The 21,711-nt window shown below is 36.2% G+C and overlaps 1 protein-coding gene across 1 annotated transcript in view; it reads left to right on the plus strand.

The window, feature by feature from the left end:
• The window catches only part of PTPN4 (protein tyrosine phosphatase non-receptor type 4), a 244,163-nt gene that overhangs the window by 25,118 nt on the left and 197,334 nt on the right, over positions 1 to 21,711 (plus strand). The window lies entirely within an intron of this gene.

A 21,711-nucleotide genomic window follows, 5' to 3' on the forward strand; every position in this document is an offset into this window, starting at 1 on the left:
TCAGCTTTGTAGGGTAAGTTATTCTGGATTTTAAGCCAAGATTTATTATAGAAGTTACTAGGTTTTATGTGATCCTCTTAGAGAAATAGTGTTTTGTAGTTCAGGGTTCTTAGGTATTATAAATAATTGGATAAAAGAAGGAGCAGAAGAGTATTGGGAATTGTAAGTAGAGGTCAAGGGATTCTAGGGATGGAAGAAAATAAGGACTAAGATTCTCAGCAGACACAGTTTATGCTAAGCTGTCCTCAATCTTGTTTGAATGAACCTTATTTCAAGTGACTGGGAAAATTAATTCTCTGAGGTGGGGCTTGTTAAATGGGAGGGAGACCCCTGTGTTATAATAAAGATGGGTGATCAGGATTTTGGTTAACCTGATCTGACAGGATTATCTCCCTCTTGGACAGAGAGCCTGGGCCAGTACAATTCTGCTGAGAAGGTAAATACAGCCACTGAGACAAGAATAAAGGAACACCTTAGGAGATGGCGTAAATGTTTGGCTAGGGGTTTTGCTTAACTTAGCCTCTCCAAGGTGTCCTGCCTTGAAGCAGAAAGCTGACCTGGAAGAGAGATGAAGATGAGAGGTTTTTTCTTTACCCAGTCTAGTAAGAATCTCTCCGCAGCATAAAACCCAATTCAACAGTCTTCTCCTTCCCTGCTTCTCTATATTTTATGATTATTTATTGAATAAAGGATCATAAGGGTGAGGTCAGGGGAAGAGGATTATTAGGGTTTCCCTACATAACGACACTGACAAGTCCTTCAACCTTGTCTAAGGCCAGGCTCGCCTGGAAATCCCTCTCTGGTGTTCTTTCCCTATACTAGCTAATTCTACGTTAATTCCCAAAGGAGTGACTGACTCTCTAGTTTATGGCTGGCATAGGTGAGAGGTCTGTCTTCAGGACCAATCCAGTCTACCCTCAGGGTAAACCCTTCAGGTAAACTGACAGTTCAACAGGTCCACACAGGTCTTCTTTATCTGTGATACAGGAGCAATTGCAGGGATTCTGTAGCTTTCAGGGTAAGGTAGGAATGTCTCAGGAATGGGTTTGATTTCCATACCTGGAGCGGGGTCTTGGAACTGTTCTCTCACATCAGAGTCTCAGAGTTCATTCTTCTCCCAGAAGCCCCTCCTACCAAGGTTTCCAGTGCCTCCTGCTCTCTCTTCTCTGTTTCACCACATTCCATTTCATGCTCATGCAAAATTACCTTCCCTCAAGCTATATCAACTTATCACTATAATTCCGATTTCACCTATCTGGATTGGAGCTATAAAACTTTTGAAGGCTTTCTTTTTATAGAAATTTCCTTTATTGTCTCTCCTGTAAAGCAAAGGATATTTGTTTACTTCAGAATAATTCTCTTTGTATAAAGTAGGCAAGATCCATGGAGTTAGAGATGCCATCCTGGAAATCTTTAATAATGCCCTTGAGGATAAACTTTTTAGCCTAATATAGTTTTCACTTTTCTATTTTAATACTGATTTAAGAATTTAGAGAAGTGGAAAGGTACTCTTCACATTTTCTTTCCTTTCCAATATATTGCTGGCTTTTCATAAAGCTTTAGAAACATTGTTAAACTCTTGATTTTCTTATGCTGATTCCCTACAACAATTTTGCTTCTCTTCTTCTCCTAACTCTATCAACCCCTCCATTTCTTTGTAAGTCTGTTCTTTTACATCCCTCTCTCAAATTTTATTGCTTATTTTAAAATTTTATATTACACTCAATTCTTCATATATGCCTTCTGCTTAATTGAATCTTTTCTTGGTAATGAAGAAAAAGGCAAAAATAATCATCAGATGCAACATTCCACGCTTAAAGTTACCACCTGTCTCTATATCAGTGATTCCCAAAGTGGGCGCCACCACCCCCTAGTGGGTGCAATAGCAATCCAGGAGAGCGGGTGATGGCCACAGGTGCATTTATCTTCCCTATTAATTGCTATTAAAATTTTAAAAATAATTTCCATGGGGCTAAGTAATATTTTTTTCTGGAAAGGGGGTGGAAGGCCAAAAAAGTTTGGGAACCACTGCTCTATATTGACTAGCAAACAGTTTGTCTTCTATTTTCTAATACTTAAAATACATGACTATCATTTCTCAGAGTTCAATTGCCATGAACTTTTTTTTTTTTTTAGTCATTGTTTTGAGTAGTGAATTTGAAGTCAGGAAGATCTGATATCCTAGGGTATGCCATACTGAGGCCTAGTGCCTGATAACTTGTTTCATATTGGAATGAAAAGAGAAACTTGTGGATAATTGAACAGATGACAAATGGAGATTGGCTTAGCCTTAATAAGAAAAGGCTATTGGACAATATACATTGGAGACACCAATATTATTAATTCATTTGAATGAAGCTTTCCTGCCTCTGAGATGCCCATAATGGTCTGTCAGTCAAACTTCAGGATGAGATTTTAAAACCTTATAGTTTTTTTCTACTCAAATGAGCCAGAAGTGATATTAACTGCCTGTCCCTTTAGTACTCTGATTCAATCAAATATCAAGGAGTTTCAATACCCTTCAATGAAAAACTAGACTAATTTGCATGGGGGGCGGGGAAGGACTAAGATATTGCCCACCACCACACTTGGGATTACATTCTGTCTCAAATAGTTACATGATCCTAGGCAAGTCACTTACAAATTTGTAAAATGATGTTTCCCTTAGCTGTGATAATTTAGCACTTTCTAAACCTTAACTTATTTAAAAAGCATGTATTTTGGGCAGCTGGGTAGCTCAGTGGATTGGGCAGCTGGGTAGCTCAGTGGATTGAGAGCCAGGCCTAGAGACGGGAGGTCCTAGGTTCAAATCCGGCCTCAGACATTTCCCAGCTGTGTGACCCTGGGCAAGTCACTTGACCCCCATTGCCTACCCTTACCACTCGTCCACCTATCAGTCAATACACAGAAGTTAAGGGTTTAAAATACAAAAAAAAAAAAAAAAAAAAAAAAAGCATGTATTTGTTAGGCACTGAAGATAGAAACACAAAAGTAAGACAGCCTTTTCCTTCAAGGGAGGAGGCAGGGTTTGGTGGTGGTGGTAGTGGTAATAGTTTTGGGGTATATAGGATTGAAGAGAAAAGATGTTCCCAGGTAAGTGCGCATGCACACACACACACACACACACACACACACACACACACACACAGACACACAGAGTTTGGGGTAAGGTTGCTATACAAATGTCTGTTATAGTTGCTCAAATATTCTGATTCTGCTTATTTCACTCTGTATCAGGCCACAGGTCTAACCCATGCTGCTTTGAATTCCTCATGATTATTGCTTTCTTGTGATACAGAAATATTCCATTATATTCATATGCTATAATTTTTGGTAGTCCACTTTGTTTCCAGTTTTTGCTACCACAAAAAAAATTGTGCTGTGAATATTTTATTGTATATGGAGTGCCTTTCTATCTTTTATCTCGAGTGTAATCACACTGCACAGGAGTGTAATCAAAGTAGATCAAAGGATATAAATATTTTAATGAATTTAAATGCATAACTCCAATTGGTTTCCAAGACAGTTTGGAGCAATTAGTAGCTTTACCAGTAGTGTATTAGTGGGGGCAGCCAGTTGGCTCATTAGATTGAGAGCCAGACGTAAAGATGAAAGATCCTGGGTTTAAATTTGGCCTCAGACACTTATTAGCTATGTGACCCTGGGCAAGTCACTTAACCCCCATTACCTAGCCCTTACTGCTTTGGAACCAATATCCAGTATCAATTCTAGGATGGGAGATAAGGGTTTTTAAATAAAATAGTATATTAATATGCTTGTCTTATCTCACTATTGCCTATCTACTATCTTTGCTATTTTATGTATGTGAGAGTTGTTTTGATTTGTATTTTCCAATATTTTTCTAGGAAGCCTTATCTTTCTGAGAACTATGACTGTTATGGTTAAAGGTGCATTGAAGTAGGATTATTCAAGTCTGCCACTAACAAGCTATGTGTCCTCGGGCAAGTCACTTAATTTCTCTGTTCCTAAGGTTCTTTTTCATCTCTGGAACCAAGATCATGTTTCCTACTTCACAGGATTGTGGAAGGGTTCAAAGGAGAATGCATATTAATCATTTTGTGAGTGCTTCAAATGCTGTGTGATTTTAAAATATTAAGAGAATACAAATTCTTTTTACAAAAATCTAAATATTAGAAAATCATTTGTTATCCTTTCTGTCCTTACAAACTGTATTCATAGCCAAATAAAAATTATTTTGTGATTAATTGCTTTTTAAAATTACCTTTTCTGGTAGTTGTTTTCATTAACAAAACTTATTAAGGTAAGTAGTTTAAAATCATAGCAGTTTTGTTTCAACAATCTAGTGGGGAATCATGTACACTTTAGACACTTTTTAATTGATAAATGTTAGAAGGTTTTACTTGGATTTCTTTTATTGTTTAAGAGATACTGTGACTGATTCTGTTAGACTAGTCTGCCCCTTCAAAAATATGAGAATTTAGTTTATCCCTTCAATAAAATAAACAATTTCAAATAATTGAGTTTCAGTAAATAAAACACAAAGAGAACCACTTCGACTTAGTGAAAAGTGAATGTGGGAGGAAGTGTCAATATATTTGGTTTGTAGATGTTGCCAGGATGAAACTAAAAAGTATCATGTTCATACATGAAGAAATGAGGAACAGTTGAAGATCTGTGATTATGAGATTCACCCAAACATTTGTAAGATCACAGAATCATAGGTGAAAAAAGATCATTTGAATGATTCTGGGACAGGTTGTATTTTTTGGTTTTGTTTTTTAGCTTAAGTGGTTTCTAGGAAATGAGATGAGGTATTACTAAAAGAAGTATATGAAGATTTTTTTTTAACCCTTAACTTCTGTGTATTGGCTCCTAGGTGGAAGAGTGGTAAGGGTGGGCAATGGGGGTCAAGTGACTTGCCCAGGGTCACACAACTGGGAAGTGTCTGAGGCCAGATTTGAACCCAGACCTCCAGTCTCTAGGCCTGACTCTCAATCCACTGAGCTACCCAGCTGCCCCCTAATATGAAGATTTTAAAGACTAGCATTTCTTAGATCTGTGAAATGGAAAAAATTTAAAAGCTGGAAAAGCTAGAAGTTGTTTACTTTTTTTTATTAGAATATGTTTATGATTAATAGACAGGGTGGAAAATCACATAAAGGAATACAGGCAGCTTTCTTAGAAATTCTTTAGTAATAAGTTATATTCTTTTGATAGTTTTAAGACTGAAAGATTCATTGTGAAGGAAGCATCCAAGATGGAAGGAGTATCTGGAATATTGAAACATAAGTGTAAAAATGTGGAATGAGTTCTAGAAACAGTTCGTAGTAATCTGATTTGAGCATAAGGGCCACAAGAGGGAGTGTTGATGTTCCTGGAAAGATAGATTTGCCTACTTCCTGAGGGTCTTGAATGCCAGGCTAAGGAATTTGGACTTTTATTTGTTAAGTAGCTGGAAAGTGGTTGAGAGCCTGAAAATTTAAGAGTCTATGGTTTCGGCTAACATTTCAGAACCTGAACTAGATTCTAAGTCTTTCTGACTTGAGGGCTGGCTCTTTCTCCACTGTACAAGACTGCTTTGCCCTCCTAGACCCTCTGGTACTTTGGACAAGGTACTTACCTGGGCTTCGTTTATAAAATTACCACTGAACACAGTCTAGCTTTAAATCTGTAATCCTTTGAAATTCTAGGCTGAGACTAAATAAAAATTAATTTCAGTTCTTTGCTTTCTTAGATCTCTTGAGAAAATTGTTTTAATGAACAGATAGCCAGAGTTTATAATTAATTTGTCAGTTGTCAGGTAAAAGAAATAGATATATTGCTAAAGTTCTTGAGAACAGTTTGTTCCCTTAAGTATCTTTATAATTTTTAACTCTTATTGATACTATTGACCTACCTTAGCATAGACTTTTCATAGATAATAAGATGCACGTTAATGCAAAGGTAAATTTTCATCTAATCTGAATTATTTCAAATTCTGAACAAATGGAATACTAATTAACTTTTACTGTAGTTTTGAAGGGAGCCAATATTAATAAAAATTTACATATAAAAGCAAACACTTTGAAATATCCTTAGAGCTAATTATTAGACAGCATATGGGGCACAGGTCTCTGATACCCCCCCCCCCAAAAGGTATGTTGCTCTTCATAATATTGTTTACATAGGATTTTTTTGTTTACATAGTTTTAATAACAAAATAGTATTTAACTGCCTTTTTAAATGCCAATGACTTTTTTAATTGAGTGGTTGTGAAATTTCCATTATTGCTAGTTATTTGAAGGATGTTTCTGACATAATTTTTAAAACTACATAAATATTCCCACAGTCTGGGCAAGAATCACATATTTTTCACATATGAATATATAAATACAACTCAACCTAACAGTTTGGGGGCAAGGGTAGGAATATTTGGTTCTCATAGGCATTTGCCTATTAACTTTTAATGTCCTATTTGTTTTTTAGCTATTTTAGTTTTGTATGAAGATTGCATTGTACAGTGAACTTTCAGATGACTTGTGATCTACAAAACATAAACATAGAACAAAACAGATGGATTTCATTTAACACAAGTTTTTCATCCAAGTATATGGTTATCTAAGTTTGTGGTTTGACCAGCTACCTAGACTTTATAATATGATATGATTCTAGCAAAAAACTTGATATCAACAGAGATATTACCTAGAGGTGTTTCCCCCCAGATATGAGAGACACACTAGCTTTAAAAATTCTCTTAATAATTTTTTAGTCTCAAAACAAATGTTTTTTTAATGAACTATTATATTTTTTTAATTAGCAAAAATTCTTACCTTATTTCCGGAATTCCTGCTTCCTTCCATTGTAAAAGAAAGGAAAACAAAATGTAAAAAATAATACTTATTCAGACAAAACAAATTTCCAAATTGACCACATCCAAAAAAGATATGTCTTGATTGTATATATTGATAGCTTGTATGTCAGGACATAAGTAGCTTGTTTCATCATGAGTTTTCTTGAGTAATGGTTGGATTACTGCTTTGATCAGAATATAAGCCTTCAAGGATGTTTGTCTTTATAATGATATTATTTTATTGTATAAATTGTTCTGGTTCTGCTTACTTTACTCTGAATCACTTCATAGAAGTCTTCTCAAAGTTTTCTGAAATCGTTCTCTTCTTAATTTCACAGCACATTAGTATTCCATTACATTTTTATATAATAATTTGTTATTAACAGTCCCTAATTGATGGTTATTCCCTCAGTTTCCAATTCTTTGCTATCACAAAAAGAACAACTTGAAATATTTTTGTATGTATGGCTCCTTTTCCTCTTTCTTTGATTCATTTGGAGTTTAAGCCATATAAAAGTATCTCCGGGTCAAAGGGTATGCAATTTAATAACTTTGGGGATATAGTTCTAAAATGCCTTCCAGAATGGCTGGATCAGATCACACAGTACCACTGATAAATAGTTCATTAATATACATAATTTCTACAGGCCATTGTTGGTCATTTTCTTGTTTTGTTTTGTCAATTTTTCCAATCAGATAGGTATGAGGAAGAAATTCAGAGTTGCTTTAATTTGCATTTTTCTTTTAACAATTTGGAAATTGATATCTTGAATTTCTTTCTCTGAGATTGGGTCTTATTCTTTAAAAAATTTGAATCAATGATTAATTTTCTTTTATCTTTTTATCTTTTCTTTTATCAGAAATACATGCTGTAAAGATACCTACTTTTTACCTACTTCTCTTCTAGTTTTAGATGTACTGTATTGGTTTTATTAATGCAAACCTTTTTAAATCTCATGTAATCAAAATTGTCCATTTTGCCTTCTTTGACTTCCCTCTCAATTGATTTGATAAGTAATTTCCTCTGTGTTTCTCTCATTTGTTTTTGAGGTCCCCCTGGCTAAGTAAGGAACTCATTCATAGCTTTTCTTGGTATATGATGTGTCAAATTGATCTATACTTAGTTTCTGTCAGACTGCTTTACAGTTTTCTTAGTAGTTTTTGTCAGATAGCAAGTTCTTACCCCAATAGCTGGGATCTTTGTGTTCATCAAACACTAGGCTATGGGAGTTGTTAATCCTATATATTACATTATAGAATATATATGTATATTGTATAATCTGATTAATTTTTATTTCTTATCAGTTACTCATTGTTTAGATGATTACTGAATATATTTTGAGATCTGGTACTGCTAGGCTCCCTTTATTCCCACTTTTGTTTCATTATTTCCTTTGATGTGTTTGACTTTTTCTTCCTCTAGATAAGTTTCATTAGTATTTATTCCAAATTTATAAAATAATCTTTTGGTAGCTTTACTTTTATGACACTGAATGAGTATTTTGGGCAATTTTTTATTATATTGCTCAAACAATAATTAGTCATTAATATTTATTTATATTTATCTTTGTACATACAGTGGTACCTTCATACACAAGTAATTTGAGATACGAGCAGTCACATGGGCTTTTTTGCTTTAAGTCACCAGTGTATATTTGAATCATGAGCTTCCTCCATCCTCCACTAGATAGCCTGCTGAATGTTCGGTTTCACAAGTTACATGAGGCTGTCTCATTTAGTTCAGTGTTTTTCTGGCCCAGTGAGCATCTGTATTGAATTGCTTTTGCTTCTTTATTTTTGTCTTTATTATCAGTTTTTTGGGCAAATTTCTTAACTTTTAGCCATGGGTCCTGATTGAGGAATTGAAGGAGTTACAGCAACAGCAAGTTTTGCAGAAAATTAGTGGGGAGGAACCCAAGGTGGATGAGGTGAGGTAATCAGTACAAGTGAGATTAAGGAAATGTTGAGGATTTGGGGAAAATTTTAACAATTTATTAAAAAGACATACCCTGAAAAAGGTTGCAACAGGTTATTCATCGGAGCTGTGTAATGACACTTGTTTCACACATTATTGAAACATTCTGAAAAGGGATGAAGAAACTTCCATGGAAAGGTTTTTGTTGAAATGGCTTCTAAGTGAAATTGAGGAAAGTGTGGCAAAACAGCCAAAATTCAGTGAAGAAAATGATTGAGTAAAAAAACAGCAATTAAGTTTAGCAATAAAGTTACGTATCATATCGTAAGTAATACATAAGGTAAATTTTGCATTTAAATGTAGCATAGTATGTAGAGGGTAAGTTATGTCAAGCAATAGCGCACAAAATGAAAACCTTGCCCACCAGTGTTTTCACCTGAACTTGAAGGTAAATAACATTTCATAAGCAAGTTTATTTCTTTACATTCTTTCTTGTTATCTATAAATATGTTTATTTGTTATTTATAAAGTACATTTTCATGTTTAAAAGCATGTAAAACAAAAATTTGTTTGTTTTTTTGGGAGCCAAAACAGATTAATTGCATTTTCATTAATTTAAATGGGCAAATTGAGTTAGGAGCTTGGTCATGGAACAAATTAAACTCTTGTGTCATACCACTGTAGAATTTTTTGTGATTACTTGTATGGATCCGTTTTTATATGTTGGCAAGTAGATTCCCAAGTATTTTATATTGTAAGAAAATATAAGGTAATGGGGTCACCAGGGATATTACAATAAACTAAGGGGTTTGTGGGAACACACTTTAGGATTTATGAGAGACTGGACCAGGGTGAAGAGACCAGAGTTTTTCTGGATCTCCACAGGAATGGCAGTTGATCTTAACTGTCACCCAGCTTCCACTAGACCAGAGTATAGTAACAGGCTAACAAGGTAAAAGGGACTTAACAGCTTTAATTATGTTATACTAAAAAGGTGGGAAAGGATTTCTATACTAAAATCTAAGGGATAAAACCACAGAGCAATGGGAGGACTTATTCTACTCTTATCTAAGTGATCTAAACTAACAGGGTCCAAGGAGCTATAAATGGAGTCTCTGGGTTTCTGCCTCAAACCTGGAACCTGCCAGGCTTGAGTACAGCTAGGGCTTTGTGGCTTTGGGATTCTCACTGCAATCCACTGATGATCTCTGGATGCCAGGAGCTAAAGTGGTCTCAGAAACCAAGTAGTAAGGGTTTTGCTTGAAGCACTGTCCGCCAGAACTCAAACTACACCTCTTCTCTTGGCTCTGTAGATCTTGTCCTTTACTAGATGCCACACCACACAGGATCCCAGGGGAAAAAGAGGAAACAGGGTGTCCTTTGCTCTGAGGTCTCCCAGGCTGGCAACAGTTTTGTCCACCACTAATGGAGTCCACACACTCAGGGCACAGACAGACTTCCTCCTCCTTCATTCCAACCTGGAATTCCCAGCTCCAGCTCCTTCCTGCTAGGTACATCTTAATTCCTAATAACTAGCTAATCTCATCTTACTCATAACAATATTGCCTATGATTCTTTAAAAAACTGAATCTGTCTTTCCATTTCTCCATGTTGGATTTTCTGGGCAATTTTGAGAAACTAATAATTTATATTGTTTTATTTTATATCCTGCAATTTTGTTGATTATTTTATCAGTTATTTTAAGTTGACCTTATAGAATACTCTTGAGTCATCATATCATCAGCAAAATGCTGTGATTTTGTTTTATCTTGGTCTCTGCATATTGCCTTAATTTCTTGGTTTTTATCACTATAACTAGCATTTCTAATTCTGTGTTAAATAGTAATGGTGAAAATGTACATCCTTTCTTTCCCTTATTGCAGTTATCTTATTGCAAAGGACTCATTATCAATTAGAACCAGAATAAGGGTTAAATATAGTTTAGAAATAGAATTAGACCTTAATTTGGAAATCTGAATAGAATATTTTAATTTTTTATTTTATTTAAAATTTAAATTTTATTTAAAAATTTTCATTTATCCATTATCAATATTATATTAGATGTATCAATTTACATAGTTTTCTTTCTCTGTTTTAACTTGCCTATTTTAGGTATCTAAACTATTAAAAGCATAAAAGAAATTGGTAGACCTTATTTTCATATTTTTTAAAATAGTTTTATGTTCAAATTCATTTTTCCCTAAATGTTTGATAGAATTTGCTTGTAAGTTCTTTTGACCCTGAGGTCTAGTTATTTGGCAGCCCATTTCATGCTTAGTCAGTTTCATTTTTAGAGATTCTATTATTTAAATTTTCTGTTTTTTGTTTTGCTAATCTGTGCTACATTTTATATTTTTGTAAGTATCCATTTCATTTAGATTTTAAGTTTTATTGGTGTATTATTGGACAGTGTTTTCTAGTTTTTTTAATAGGTTGTGAATTTACCTTTCTAAATTATTGATGCTAATAATTTGATTTTCTTCTTTTTAAAATCAAACTAGCAGTTTGTTTTATTAATTACACACACAAAAACTATTCAATCAATAAATGTATTAACTTTTCATTTTTGTTAATCTCTTGGAATTTTCAGAATTTCTAGCTGGGTATTCAAGTGCCCTAAGACTTGGTCTTTTTTTTTGTAAAGATACTATCAAGTCCTTAACTTCTCTTGTTTATTTTTCTAGTGAGATATATTTAGTTCTAAAAGAAGTATGTTAAGGTACTCTTAGTATTAAAGTTTAACTATTTCTCCAGGTAACCCAGTTAGCTTTTCCTTTTAAGTATTTACATGGTATGCCGTTTACTGCATATGTTGTCTTGATGATAATTGTCTATAATACCTTTGAGGAAAATGGAGTTTCTTTTTCTATTTTTTACTGTTGTCTTGACTAATGATTGCTACCGCTTTCCTTTTCAGTTGATTTTGATAGATTTTGATGTAACCAGTTATTTTTACATGTTTCTATTTTTACAGGCATTTCAAATGTGTTTCTTTTAAAGAACATATAGATTTTCCAATCCATTCTGCTATTTTCTTCTATTTTATGATCAGTTGTTATTTATTTTCCTCCACTTTATTTTATTGTATACTTTTCCCTCTCTTTGATTTACCCACTTTAAAAAAGATGATAAGCAATGTGCTCAGTCCATTTGCTCTGGATTTTATGCTATGTGTGCTTCTGTCCCCTTCCAGGCAGGAAAATAAAAATTTTCCCATGTGCCAGCTCAGGTACTATGCTGAGTGCTGGGGATATAAAAATAAGTGAAAGATAGTCCCTGACTTCAAGGCGATCACAATCTAATAGGGAAGACAATAAGCAAACAAATGTGTACAAACTATGCATAGCATAAATAGGAAATGATTGAGAGAAAGAATGCACTAGAATTGAGAGGAATTGGGAAAGACTTCTTGTGGAAGATGGAATTTTAGTTGGGAAATAAGAAAGCCAGGAAAGCTACTAGATGGAGTTGAGGTGGGAAAGAACATTCCAGACACAGAGAACAGCTAAGAGAAAATGCCAGCGCCTTAGAGATAGCATCTTATTTGTGGAATAGAGAGGAAGCCAGTCTTATTGAATTAAAGAGAACATGGCAGAGAGTGAGGTGCAGAAATACTGGAAAGGTAGATGGGGCCTAGATTATAAAGGGCTTTGAAAGCCAAACAGAAGATTTTATATTAATTCTGGAGCTGAGACAAGCCTTTGGATTTTATCAAATAGAGGGTGGCATAGTTGCGTCTGTGATTTAGGAGTAATTTTGACAGCCAAATGGAGGATAGATTAGAGAGGGAAGAGACCACCAGCATGCTACTGCAGTATTCCAGGAATACGGTGATAAGAACTTGTATCAAAGTGGCAGGAGTGTCCAAAGAAACTCTAGATATTGCAAAGGTAAAATCAGCAGGCCTTGGCAACAAAATGGATATGATGGATGAAAGATGGTGAAGAGTTGAAGATGACACTGAAATTTGGGGACCGAGTGACTGGAGGAAATGAAATGGTTACTTTCTGGATGATAATATGGTTTATTTGTTTAAAGTGCAAGGGTTAAAAATGGTTTGACTGAATTTGAGTTAAAAAGAATTATTGTGGTCGCCATTTATAAAAATTAAAAATTAAACTATGAGTATGTTAGTAGTTTTATTATAGCAGGGTAAGGATAGTACTAAGAGGGAAATGTAGGAAGGAGATAAAAACTATTGCCTAGCTAAGTACCCTATAATTGCCTATCTGAAGAAATCCAGCTCAACTCGGACAAAGGCTCCCTCATGTCCTGATCTCCAACCTGCAGTCATGGTAGTCTCTTCAGCAAGAGTCTTAACCAGTGCAGAATCAATCTCCAAGCCAGAAGAATCCCTCCAACACAGAAGACCCTCCAATGCAGAGACACCGACCAAGAAGTCCTCCCTCAGCAAGAGCCACCAAGGCAGTAGAAGTGAAGCAAAATACCCTCCGCTGGTTTTTATAAGCAGTTTTCTCCATTTTACTTCCTGTCTCTCTGGTTTCTCTTTTCTTTTCACTGTGGGCTGGTCTATCACATCTCAGGAACCATTTAAAGTCTCTCAGTTTGTGGGGTATGGAGGTGGGCAGTGCTTGTGGTTTTTTAGGACTAAATGTTAATGACTAAGTAAGTATGAACTCTCTTTGTTAAGTAGGGGTACTTCAAGTTCTTGATTGATTAATTTAAAATAGACAAAGGGAATAAAAAATTCCCTTTCACAAAAGAACTCTAGAGAGTCAACTAAAAACTATTTAAAGTAATTAATAACTTTAGGAGGATTAAGGGCATAAAGCTAACTTACTCGAATCTTCAGCATTCCTGTATATTACCTACAAAACCCAGCAGGAAGAGACAGAGAAATTCCATTTAAAATAACTATAGACAATACAAAATACTTAATCTATCTGCCAAGAAGGAACTATAGGAACTATATGAGCACAATTATAAAACACTCATTATACAAGTAAAAAGATCCACATAACTGAAGAACTATTATTTGTTCATGGGTAGGACAAACCAGTAAAACAAAAGTGTTTATAATACCTAAATAAATTTTCATGTTCAATGTGTTGCCAATCAAAGTACCAAAGGAATATAAAAGTTCATGGGGAAAAAGAGGAAAGTAAAGGGATTAGCAGTTTTAGATCTATGTTGTACAAAGCCATAATCACATCAAAGCAATTTGGTACTGGGTAAGAAATAGGTTGATCAGTTGAACAGGTTAGGTATACAGTATTCCAGCAAGGGAGCACAGTAACCTAGTATTTAACAAACCTGAAGTTCCCAGCTATTAGGGTAAGAATTCATTCTTCAGCAAAAACTGTGGGGAAAATGGAAAGAAGTCTGGTAAGAATGTTAAGTAGACCAATAGCTCACACAGTGTACTAAAACAAACTCCAAAAGGAAACTTGACTTGGGTATTAGTGACATCATAAACAGATTAGGGAAGCATAGAAGAAATTCTGTCAAATTCAGTAAATAGGAAGGCTTCATACCCAAACGAGAGAGGCTCACAAAATGTGAAATTAGACAGTTTTTATTATATACAGTTAAAGTTTCTGCCCAAACAAAATCAGTTAAGCTAAAATTAAGAGAGAAGCAGGAAATTAGGAGGGGGAGAAATCTTTGCATCAAGTTTCTTTGAAGGTTTCATTTCTAAGACATCAAAATTTATAAGAAAATGAGCCAGTCCCCAATTGACAAATGATTATGGCCTATTAATAGACAGTATTCAGAAGATCAAATCCATGCTATTAATTGCCAAGTGAAAAAATGCTCAAATATCACTATCTAAAATCACTAATAATCAGAAAGATTAAAATAACTCTGAGATGCCACAGTACACCCATCAACTTGGTAACACTAACAGAAAAGGAAAATGACAAATGCTAGATGGGCTGTGGAGAACAGGTACATTAATTCACTTTGGAAGTGTGAACTGATCCAGCTATTCTGCAAAATAGTTTGAAACTTTGCCTAAAATGCTTTTAGACTATGTACATTCTTATATTCTTTAGCCCAGGAGTATGCTTCTAGTTCTGCAAAAACTTGTATGAACTGTTGGGAATATTTTGGTAGGTAAATTAGTGATATATTGTATCTTTATGGTTTGGTTCTTGTTGCTTTTAAATCAGTTGACTGCCAGTTGCAGTTGAGCTGAGGCCTAATGTTAACAGGTTTGGCTTAGTAAAAATGGCTGACAGTAACACTATTGAGACTGAAGTAAAAACAAAACCTCTATTTTATAAGGTTTAAGGATAGATAAAACAGGTGGAAAAGGTTGAGAATAAAATCCCTAATCTAAAGGTTTTTAATTTATCCCAATCCCCAAACCTAGGACCCCTCACAGGGTTTCTTCTGCCTGGAGTCCCAGGCCTTCTCCAAACTCCTTAAATCTATCACTAACCCCAAAATCTACGCTAAATACTCTATGCTAGTTATTATCCATATATATATATATATATATATATATATTCATTCAAAGGAGAGAGTAAACTTTATAAAGTTTACTCTCTCCTTTGATTCTGTCAGCTTACTTCTCCAGCTTTCAGTTCTTTCTGGGCCTAGTAGACCGCAAAAGCCTGCCTCCTCTCTGGCTTTTTGTTCTTCACCAACTTAACTCCCAAACTCCAACCTGCTTTCTCTTTTAACTGCCAGTAGGATTTCCACAGGTTTCCAGAATAATTCCAGAGAGCAGGAACTGACCAACCTCTCAGCCAGGGTTTTTTCCAAGAGCCCCCTCTGGCAGTTGGAAAAACAACCACCTCAAGCTTCTCAGAATTCTCAGAACTCCTCACCAGGATTTCTGCCTCAAGATTCCAAATAGGCCCCCAACTTAGACAGGATCCTCACTCTTGTCATTAGCCACTGAACCCCAAATCTATTTTAATCCTAATAGAATTGATGCAGAAAGAACTGAGCACAATTAGGAGAGCAGTTTTTATGATTATAACAATATCATAAAGACAATTCTAAAAAAGAAACCAATCAACACAATGACCAAATACAGTCCCAGAAGACTCATGATAAAACATGCTACCCACTTCTAGAGAGAGAAGTAATTGACAATGCAGATTGAAACATTTTGGTAGGCAGGGATATGGCTTGAGTGTGAATTTATTTTGTTTGTAAACATTTGAAATAGGTTTTGTTTTTCTTTTCCAGTAGAGGGAGAAAATGAAGATTTTAAAATAAAATTGAATTTTTAAGAGAAAGGTAAACAGAGGTGGGAAGCTAGGTGACTCAGTGGTTAGAGACTTAGCCCTGGAGATGGGAAGTTCTGAGTTCAGTTTTGGCCTCAGACACTAGCTATACGACCCATGTTAAGTCACTTAAGCCCAACTGCTTAGCCCTTACCCACTCTTCTGCCTAGAAACCTATACCTAGGTATCCATCCTAAGACAGAAGGTAAGGGTTTAAGAAAAAAAAAATTAAACAGAGGAGTTTATATACTTTGGTAATTTGGAAACTATTGGGGTTTCTTGAATTGGGGAATGACATGGTAGGAATTTTGCTTAAGGAAAATCTTTTTTTTTTTAAGCCTTTACCTTCTGTCTTAGAAACAGTGCTAAGTATCTAAGACAAAAGAACAGTAAGGGCTTGACAGTGGGGTTAAATGATTGTCTGGGGCCACACAACTAGGAAATATCTGAGGTCACATTTGAACTCAGGTCTTCCTGACTCCTCCTAGAGATCTATCCACTGTGCTAACTATCTGCCCTTGGAAAATCACTTGAATAGATAATTTATGATAGACAAGTGATTTGAGACTTGAGAAAGTCTCAAGGATAATTTGGTTTATGTATTTGTTATCTTTAAATTTGTTCCTTTGATAAAGTTCACAATTTCTTATGTCATATTTCAAATAGAGTATCTTTTTTCATTTATCATTTTTCTGATTTCCATAGATTTTAATTTCTCCATGTGTTTCTTGCATAAAATACATTTTACAAACACAATATGTGTAGCTAGATTTTTAATGTTCCTGTGTATTCTCTACCCCAACTACCCATTAAAAGGAAAAATTTTAGAGTAAAAGTAAAGAAAGATATTTTAATATTATGCTGCTGTATTAACTGAGCAACATCTGAACTTCTAAAACATGTAAATATATGAAAAATGGCTAACCTTTTGGTCCTACTTGCTATACAAACTAGGGTTAAAACTTTAATGGATATCATCATTGTCCCTGCTTTTCTCCTTTTCCCTTATCCCATCTGATTTCTTTTTTCAACTTATATTTGCTTGCTCCTATAACATTGATGGTGAACCTCTGGCATGGGTGCCAAAGATGGCACATAGAACACTCTTGGTGGGCATGTGTCCCCCCACCGCCACCCAAGTTGGTTACTAGAAAGGCAGAGAGACTCAGGTGGAACTGCTCCCCTCCCCCTCTCCATGGGCCCAATGACATTTTTTTTCACATCCCCTGTCTCTCTGCCCAGCCACACAATGGGAGCTCATAGCAGGCTAAGTAGGCTGCTCACAGGCTGCAGAGCTGGAGGGGAGTAGAACTCTTGGGCCACACCCATCCCCTTTTCTATACTTACTGAGGACTTTCCTCACTTCACCCACCCCTCCACCCAGCAGCCCAATAGGAGCACTTTCTCCCTCCCTATGGGAGTTGTAGGGGGCAGGGCATGGAGTTTGGTGTTGGTGGGGGCACAAGCAGGCACAGCATTTTGTCTGAGAGTAGGGGTGGGGCTTGGCACTCCATCTCTAAAAAGTTCACCATCACTGCCCTACAGCAATAGCTTTGCATAATTAGACTTATACTTTAAGTGATTCGTGTTCATTATAAATCGTCTGAATAGTTAAAGGTAAGTTAATACATTATGTGTCTGCCTTGGGTTTTGCCTGATATTTAATTAAGTAAATAAAACATGATTATTATTATCAAGAGGATTATAATTTAGTAAGGAAAGAAAGTAAAAACAAGTTCTGAGAAGTCTTTTAAAGAGACTTCTCACCTGGCAAAACCATGATAAGCCTCAATTGAGCTTTCATTTGAGGTTGATCTTGAATAATAGATAAGATTTCAGTGGGAAGTGAAAAAGGAAAGAATCTTGTGCCAAAAATTTATGTGAGAAAATGACATGTAAAAGCTTGAAAGTGTGAAGTATATTTCTGAAAAATATTGTAATTGTGTAAAATATAAGAAGTGATCATGTGGCCAAGAAGGTGGAAAACTAGACATTTTTTCTGATCCCTACTAGCTCTTCAGCCTCTCTAAAATAGAAATTATCCACTAGATAGAAAGTGACCTCAAAATGTCTCCATGCTCTAGGATAGTGATGGGCAAACTATGGCCCGGGCCAGATGCGGCCCCCTGAAAGGTTCTATCCAGCCATGTGACATTATTTCTAATATGACAAATACAATGAGTAGGATACAGTTCAATGAAACTTCGAAAGAGTTGCCTTAGAAACAGACTGACAGATGAGCATTTCCTTTCCTTTGGCCCATCTTTAAAAATTTTGCCCATCACTAGGCTAGGATACCTGCAATCCAAAAAAAGGTTTAATATACAAAGTTAAGCAACTCGATCCATGGGTCCGCAGCAAAAGAACCCCACACCTCTTTCTAATGCCTTGGAAATGCAGATTTCAGGATGTGATGTCTTGGAGGCCAGCTATGATGACCAACATCTTGTCCTACAAATGATTTCTGCAGAGTAACAGAGTGGAAAGGGGGCAGGACAAGTATCCAGGCTTGAGATAAAATTCAGCTTCAGACCTCATCCTTTTCCTCCTAGCATTGATGAAATCCAGATTCCAAATGGAAGAAACCACCCATCTCATTCACCTCACTATTTCATAATGTAGCTTCACAAAAATCACTGACTCACATTTACATTGATTCAGGGAGGGTGAAACAATGTTCCATAATACTGAAGGTCTGTATCTCCACTGTTACCTCCAACTAACTTCTGCCCTCACCCCTATCTCTGAACACATTTAGAAAAAAGCCTCCATGCTCCACAATGCCAGAAATTTGTCTAATCTGCAATAAAACAACTGAAGCTCAAGCCAATAACCATTTATTAAAGTGACCTGCCCCTCTTTAAAGAATGGGGCCTTGGATGTTCACAATCTGAGATGCTCTATTGCTCCCCAGTACATATTTTAGATTTGTGGGCAGTCTAGATGTTGCACCATAGAATACAAATTCTCACTGGTGGTGCCATGGTCACATTGGTGGGTGGGTAGATCTCCACCCACACCCTAGCAATAGACAGAAGTTGGGCAATCATCTAGTAAGCAGAATCCCACCCAATATCAGGCAATCAGGGGAAATGACAAAGCATCATGAGACTCCTGAAATAACTTAGGGACTTTCCCTACTATTATAAAGAAGGTATCTTTAGCTACTATTATAGTTATTATAGGGTATGTTAATCAGGGAAGCTGTGCCTTGGTTTCCCTTGATAGCTGGTGCAGGGACACCCGAATCCTGTCACTCAGCTGGATGTTATAACTGCCCTTCTTGAAAACAGCGCCCAGGCAGGATCCCTAAAAGTCAGGTGGATGGGTAACCCTTTCAGGTCCCACCTGGGGTTGGATTGATTATTAATATTGGGCTCTATTAGCCTTGGATAATGTTTTCATCTGACTGCGTTGCTCTCTCCCAAGGGTTGTGATGTAATAACCACTTCGGGAAGGTACTTAATAAACTTTATCTATAGATGTTAATAAGGGAAAGGAATAATCAGGACCGGATTGGAGCCCCGGTCACTAATCCCTCATGACTGTAGGCTGTTTCAGTAATGCTGGAGCTCTTGTTCTTCACCTCCTCTGGCTCAGCTTGGCCATGACCAAACCAAAGAAAGCAATATGCTTGGTTGATACAGATATCGATGATCCCTCTCAGCTTCATATTGCCAGTTGTTATGTCAGTCCTACAGCCGTCAGTAAATACCTCCCTTCCTTCCCTCTGCTTCTTCTCCTTCCCTCTTTCCAGTTCCCACCTGGGCCCAGAAACCTAAATATCTAATGATGGTTGAGATGTCTAAATATCTAGGGGGAATTCAGAGAGAACCAGAGGACCCACGCTCATATCCACAGGTCACTGCTCCAAGATCAGGCCAATGTCCAAGGCCAAGGGTTCCAGGCCAAGGGTCAAAGCTGAAGGGCCCTGTCAGATGGCTGTCAGGGTATTTATATCCTCTGGCCAACTGCCTTTCCCCTTGTCCTCACGCCCTCTGTGAACATTCTGATGTCTCCACTTGTCAATCAAGGTGAGACTCAACTCCCAGAGTTTGAATATGACACTAGATAGTCACAAAAGGGACAAAAGGATATCACTCACAGTGATAAGATGTACATCCATCATACTAAGAGGTCATAAGATTGGCAGTGGAATGCTTATCTCCCCAAGTTGGGTGAGGGGAAAATATGAGAGGACAGAGATCTGGATGATCCCCTTCCTCAAGTTGACATTATTCATCATGGGTGGAAGTCCTATACCTAGGTCATTTTTGTGATTAAGCAAGTGTACTCCTGGCTTTTAGCATATAGTCTTAAACCTGCTTCTTATGGCCTTAAAGTCTGATATAAGAAATCAAAATCTTTATGGTCAAACTTGATTGACTCCATATGAATATAGGCATATTGAATAATCACTTATGTAATCACACTAAGAAATAATGATTGGAAATAATTTAGGGGTAGATTATAAAAATAACTGGATAAATCATTGATCAATAAATCAATTATTTCTCAATTCTTTGGAACATATTATTCCATTCCCTCTTGCATTTTCTGGTAGAATAGTTTCATGTTATTTGAATTTCTTCTGTATTTGAAGGTCTTTTTTTCTGGTCACTTATGAAACTTCTTGTTTCTGAACTGAATTGTTCAATTTAACATATATGTGTCTAGGAGTTCACAGACTGCCTTTTTTTTTTTTTTTTTTTTTTTTTTTTTTTTTTTTTGCAATGCAGGTCACAAGTTCTGCTCTTACAATTCTCATGTCTCTTTTAAACCAGTGGATAATAGTGTGTTGTGGCTCCATAATCTCAGATTCCACAGGGTTCCTTGTATCATTAGGTGTTAGATTGTTTATCTTTGCTTTGGATTATTTACTCAGTAAATGTGCCTACCCTTAAGTCATTTACCAGATCTGAAGGCCATAATTTCTTCTGCTTTTAATGTTTTTCCCTCTTGATTTATTTGCTTATTTCAAGTTTTTTTAGTTTTCTTCTTCCTGAGATCTTTAGTAATTTCGATCTCTTTTTCTATCTTCTTTTCTTTCTTCTTTTCTGACTTCTACCTCTTCTGACAATGATTTCCTTAGAGGAGCTAGGGGAGGCATTTAGAAGGCTTGGTGAATAAACTGTTGGGCCTAATCAACATAAGTTCAAATTTGACCTCAGATATTTACAAGTTATGTGACCCTTAGCACTTAACCTGTTTGCCTGATTTCAACTGCCTCATGCTCCCTCAATAGTTACAGCACCTACCTCACACAAAACTGTTGTAAGGATCAAATGAGATAATATTTGCACAGCGCTTGGCGCATTGAAGGAGTTCTATAAATGCTTTTTACTCCTCTCCCTTCCCTCTCCCTCCCCCCCCAGCTGAATTTCCAAGTTTCCTTACACACTGGGCAATTCAAGGTTTACCAGCCTGTGTCTCTGCCCCAAGTGTCTTTTGTGAGGATAGAACTGGGCCTATTTGAATAATGGACTTTCCCCCTCAAGCCTTTTTTCCTCAGTTCTCCACTGTCTCCCTTCCCCCTACACATAATATCCTATCTTCTTCCCTTTGTTCTGCAGTTTTCTTGGGGAAAAAAGATCCTCTAGGGAAGTTGGTTGCAGAGGGAGGAGGTAAGGATGAGAAAAGAGTAGGGGGAAAGGAGGAAGCTTCTTTTTGGTGGTAGGAGGGAGTTCTATTGATGAATGCTCTTATTAGAAAAAAGATTTTCTATGAAAAGATGTGGGGACATTGTACTGTGTGTTTTCTGGGGAATTTGGTGTTTGAAAGAC

This window comes from Gracilinanus agilis, chromosome 3 (assembly GCF_016433145.1).
Source record: "Gracilinanus agilis isolate LMUSP501 chromosome 3, AgileGrace, whole genome shotgun sequence".
NCBI lineage: Eukaryota > Metazoa > Chordata > Mammalia > Didelphimorphia > Didelphidae > Gracilinanus > Gracilinanus agilis.